This window comes from Myotis lucifugus, unplaced genomic scaffold, assembly GCF_000147115.1.
Source record: "Myotis lucifugus unplaced genomic scaffold, Myoluc2.0 scaffold_30, whole genome shotgun sequence".
Classification (NCBI taxonomy): Eukaryota; Metazoa; Chordata; class Mammalia; order Chiroptera; family Vespertilionidae; genus Myotis; species Myotis lucifugus.
The window spans coordinates 9017424-9022332 of record NW_005871078.1 but is presented as its reverse complement, the minus strand read 5'-3'; the positions used below and the strand labels follow the sequence as shown (position 1 = coordinate 9022332).

The 4909-nt window shown below is 51.5% G+C and overlaps 1 protein-coding gene across 1 annotated transcript in view; it reads right to left on the bottom strand.

Moving 5' to 3' along the window:
- Positions 1-843, bottom strand: part of PTHLH (parathyroid hormone like hormone) — a 12121-nt gene extending 11278 nt beyond the window's left edge. Inside the window, exon 1 of the mRNA XM_006086763.3 lies at positions 832-843. The gene's annotated coding sequence lies outside the window, so the exon portion shown is untranslated. The remainder of the gene's footprint in view (positions 1-831) is intronic.
- Between the last annotated feature and the right edge of the window lie 4066 nt (positions 844-4909).

Below are 4909 nucleotides of genomic sequence, written 5' to 3'. Positions count from 1 at the left end.
CGGGGGCGGCGGCGGGCGGGCGGGCGGCCGGAGCGGCCCCGTTTGGCCGGAGCGAGCGGAGGGGCGAGCGGAGGGGAGCCCGGCGCTGGGAACGCTCTGCAAGCGGAGGAGCTGCCCGCCGCCCCCGACGCTGCCCCGAGCTCCGCCGAGCCCCACCCCGGAGCGCCAGCCCCGCCGCGCCGTCTCGGAGCCGGGCGGGCGCGGGGGCGGATTCGCTCAGCCCCTCGGAGTCCCGCCGGCCCCGGACTGCCCGGTGCCTCTACCCTCCGAGGTCCCTGAGGGTGTGCGGACGGGCCCGGGCAGCCACTGACCTCGGCGCGCCGCCGCCGCAGCCCCGGGGCGGGCTGGACGCGCGGCTGCCGGGACCGCCGGGGGCGGACAGACGAGGAGGAGGCCAAGCAGCCGGGGTGGAGAGCGCGGGCGCCCGGGATCCTCCGCGGGGATGTCGCGGGCCGTGGGCCTGTGGCTTTAAAGAGCCCCAACCCCCCCTTGAAAGCTCGGGGAGCTCGATGGGAGCCCTACTTCCTGGCCCTTCCTGGGACAAGTTGAGTGGGAAGAGTAGGCTGGGGAGGGGGGATCCTTCGCTTAGAAGAGGTAAAACGGTTTCAGGCTTCAGGTCGAGATGGCATGTTTTGCTGCTCAGAACAGCTGAGGACACCTGGAGCCCGTCCAAGGAAACCCGCGCGCACGGGACACCCCCTTTGCAATGACGGGGGAGAACCTACCGTCCTGGGGCGCGCACAGCCCTCTCGCCCACCAAGCAGGCGTCTTAACCACGCTGTTTGGGATAAGCGACTCTGTCACCCCCTATGCCCCCCGGTCCCCGGTTACATATTCTAAGGCGACTCTCTCCGGGCCCCTTCAGCCCGCAGATGCGGCGAGGCTGGCGTGGTCTGTCGCACTGCCTCGGAGAAGCGAAGGGAAAGCAGGGGCCTCTTCCCAAAGCGATGGGGCGGGGACGCAGACGGCTCTGAGTGACCGGGCAGTACCGTCTAGGAAGGACTGCAGCGGATTCGGACGCCAACGCCCTCCCAAGGGTGCCTCTATCTTTGAGAAGTGAACGCGGGTGTTTGGGAACCCTTCAGGGCATGTTTGTCTTCTAGATAGACAACCCTACTGGGAGGTTTCCTTACTCTCCAGAAGGCAAGTGTGACTGAGATTTCAGATCCTCAAGGCAGCCTGACCTTGATCAAGCCTGGCTTTGAGGCTGGTGCTCCACAGATGCGCCACGGGTGGGCGAAATAGCGCCCTCTCACCCACCCTCGCTCACCTCGGGCCCTTTCCCCCTTCCTAACTGCAAGCCAGCAGTTCACGTTTGCTGCTTAGTTTGGATTGGGGAGCGGGGAGAACTCTTTCTCAGAAGCTGCTCTCTCATTTGATTACTTTAAACTTCATACTTAAAAAACACACAACACAAAACTTGGCTTCCTCCCACTTAAAAAAAATCGCTGGGAATTTCCACAATTTCCCTTGAAAGCTTAAGAATTTCTAAACGTTAGACCTGTTTGCATGGCATGACAAGACAAAGTAACAGGACTAAAAAATGTCAACCTTTGAACCTCTAACACTTTCTGATTTATATTAAATTCTATCCAGAAAGACACAGGAGCCTTAATGTAATCCTTAGATCTGAAGGGGGAAATCTGTAAAACAGTAAATCACAAATGAGCCATTTAATACTTGCAAGTTGTTTAACATTAAAGTGATAATATTTGCTTCCACAATAAAAGAGAAAGAAAAAAAACACACAACACAAAGGTACTTAGCCAAGTTTCAAACTAGCTAGGCTTTCGAAAGTCAACCCTCCCCCAATAAAGGTTAAAACAAAGATTGAAAATATTAAATCACTTATGCTATAAGTAAATTCATTATACTCTCAGGGCATTATAAAGACTGACATCAATAGACTGCTTTGATTTATGTTGCTTTTAAAAACTAATTAAACAAAATTGACCTTCTCTCTCTCCTTTCTTTCCCCCCATTCACTTTTTTGGTGTTGATGGCAAAACATCTCTCAAATATTTTTAGAATTTTCTCTCCCCCACAAAACAAGAAATATAGACACAGGAGAAAGAAATAGTCTTTATATACTCAAATACCAAAGTTTCCTCATAATTTAATACCTCACCTTTCCCTTGATTTACAGTCTCCTCTGTTCTTCTGGCCAAAGAAGGGAGAATCTTCTCAGCAGTCTCTTCCAGAAATAATTTTTGTTTGTTCTTTAAAAAGTAACATTAAATCTTAAATGAATTAAAAACTTTCTTAAGGAGTCTCCTCTGTTCTGACCAAAGGCGATGATGAGAAAGCTAGGAAGCAGGTACCTCTTCTAAGGTGCCCTGTTAATTACTTTCAGCAGAAACTCTCCTCATTATATACTAGTAGCAGCACCCTGACTATCTGGCTTTCTGGAAAGGGTCTTTTCTGACATCATAATCTAGTTTCCAATATTACTGAGTAACCTCTATGATAATGCTGAGGACATGTGAATGCAAATGAGATGACTTCACACAGGAAGCGCTCTCTCTCTCTCTCTCTCTCTCCTGCCCTCTCTCTTCTCTCTCTCCCCTTAGAAATAGAACAAGTGCCAATAGACGCTGAATGTTTGCTCAGAATGTTTGCTCAGGCCTTGCTATCACATAAATGCACTTTAGCAAATAGGAGGATATGAAGGCCTGTCTTTCATCTGAAGTATTCCATGTGAAGACAGTTTAACATTGTGAGAACTTCATTTACATGAAAGTCGAGTCCAATTTTAAGAAAGATTTTTCTAAAAATTTAAGTGCACTTTTACACTTCATGTTTAAATAACTGGTTGATGTATATCTCCAGGGATATCTCCTCTTGCAATTTAGAAAAAAAAAAGCATTTATGGTTAGCTTTTTCATCTTTCTTCCTTTTTTCTTCCTCAGTCCAAACAACAAGGAAACAAACATGCAAATCAGAAAAGTATCTATAGCTCTTAAAACAGTGCACCTGGGCTCAGAAATTCCCTTATCTTCTTACCAATAAGCATCCAGATTTAACATTTGCCAATCTGTAGCTCCAGGCTATCTCTCTTAAATCCTCTGAAACCAAAACAACTAAATTCATCCTTTCTCTACTCCAAACTTTTTCTTGGTGTACATAGAGAAGTTTGTATAATTAGCTCAAGTAAAGTTATCTTTTGATTCCATTACAATAAGTTCCTAATCACTTACTTGCCTGGACTGAGACTTGAGGGGAGGCTGTTGCCTGTGGACACCACGGTTGAGCAAAAAAAGGAGATGTCATACCTTTAAATCCCAAGTAGGGGTAGGAAAGGGTGTGTTTCATTGTTAACTCTCTGTCGTTAGATGAGGATAAGGCTGAAACAGGGTCTCCCTTTTCCGGGAGCAGGACTCCCTGCTGACATCTGGAGAAACTGCCCCCGGAGAAGCACTAGACATGCATCAGTCTCCTTGGGAAAGTGGGTCTCACACCAGCCTCAACCTTCCCTACTTCCTGGGCAATGTTCAGCTTTCCCGTAACAGGACCAGAAAGCCGGGCAGCGAGGCAGTTTTCTCCAAGGGACCTAAGCCAACGTGAGATGAGAAGGTCTTTAGGAAATGGGGGTCTCCAGGGACCACTTCTCCAAGGCCCAGCACTTGTGCACCTCCTAGCCCCATGAGTATGAGCATCAAAACGTTTGAAGAATAGTCTTCTCTTCTGGCCTGGGTGTGTGTGTGTGTGTGTGTGTGTGTGTGTGTGTGTGTGAGAGAGAGAGAGAGAGAGAGAGAGAGAGAGAGAGAGAGAGAGAGAGAGAGAAAATGGATGTGTAGCACATGAGTCCTGATTTCCTGGACTGATGCCTGCCCGATGCCCTTGGCTGGGCCGAGCTCTTGGCTTCCTGAAGTAGGCAGCTCTGTACTTGTTCGAGACCACAGGGAGAGTTTCAAGTCCCACCTGGCTCAGAGGACAACTCGTCAACCTAAAACTGATCCTGGCGGTGCCACACTACCCTCCTGGCTGACGCCCAGCTCCCTGTGAGGGGGATCGTCCTTTCTTACAATCTGAGCCCTGGCTGTCTGGAAGGCACTGCCCGCAGAGTTGCTAGGACCTGGGGAACTGTTACCTCCCCAACACCATTCACCCCGGGGCAAAACCAGCCAATTTACATCCAGTTTGTCCCCAAGGCAGATTGGGATGCCCATCCTCACGCAGAAAGGCATCCAAACACTTTAGAGAGGGTGTTGTGCCTATTTCGCTTTGAGCTCTTGATGATGGTATGTGAGGGCCCTGCCTGCCCCTCCTGGGATTTGTGTCAGAAATAAGGCCGCGGGAGAGAAAACGTGAAAACCGCAAGCTCCCTCCCGCTGTCGCTGGAAGGGGAGGAGAGTGTCTCCTGTAGCTTTTGGTGAGGCATGAGGGTGACAGGATCATCTTAATCAGCCCTCCACCTCCCACTACAGGCTTGGGTCGCCCTTTGGGGATACGATCCTCAACAAAGCCTGGGGCTTGGCACCTGGGGCCCTTTGGCGGGTGTGGCGACGCCCCCCAGACTGCTCTCCCTAGGAATCTGGAGCCCCGATTGTCGCCCAGAATCCGCTCTGTCCCGAGTGGTCGACCCAGCGCTGCATTCCCTTCCGCCAGGTTGAGTGCGTGGTTTCGCATCCGGTGGAGTCAGAGTCTCGGGAGGGGCCCCGCTCAGGCTGCACGCAAAGGAAGCCTCGGGAACAGTGCGACCCGAGACAGGGTCCGAGGGCCCCAGCGGACTTCCTCCAGGGGGGCTCTCCCCCTCCCTTTTTTCTCTTGGTCAATCGGTGACTCCAGTGTGACATAAGCCCCTGGCAGACTGAAGATCAAGTCCCAGTGGGGGGGGGGGGGGGGGGAGAAAAATGTGGGGCAAATTCCCCACCCGCAGCCCAATCCCGGTTTCGGTCCCGTCCACGTC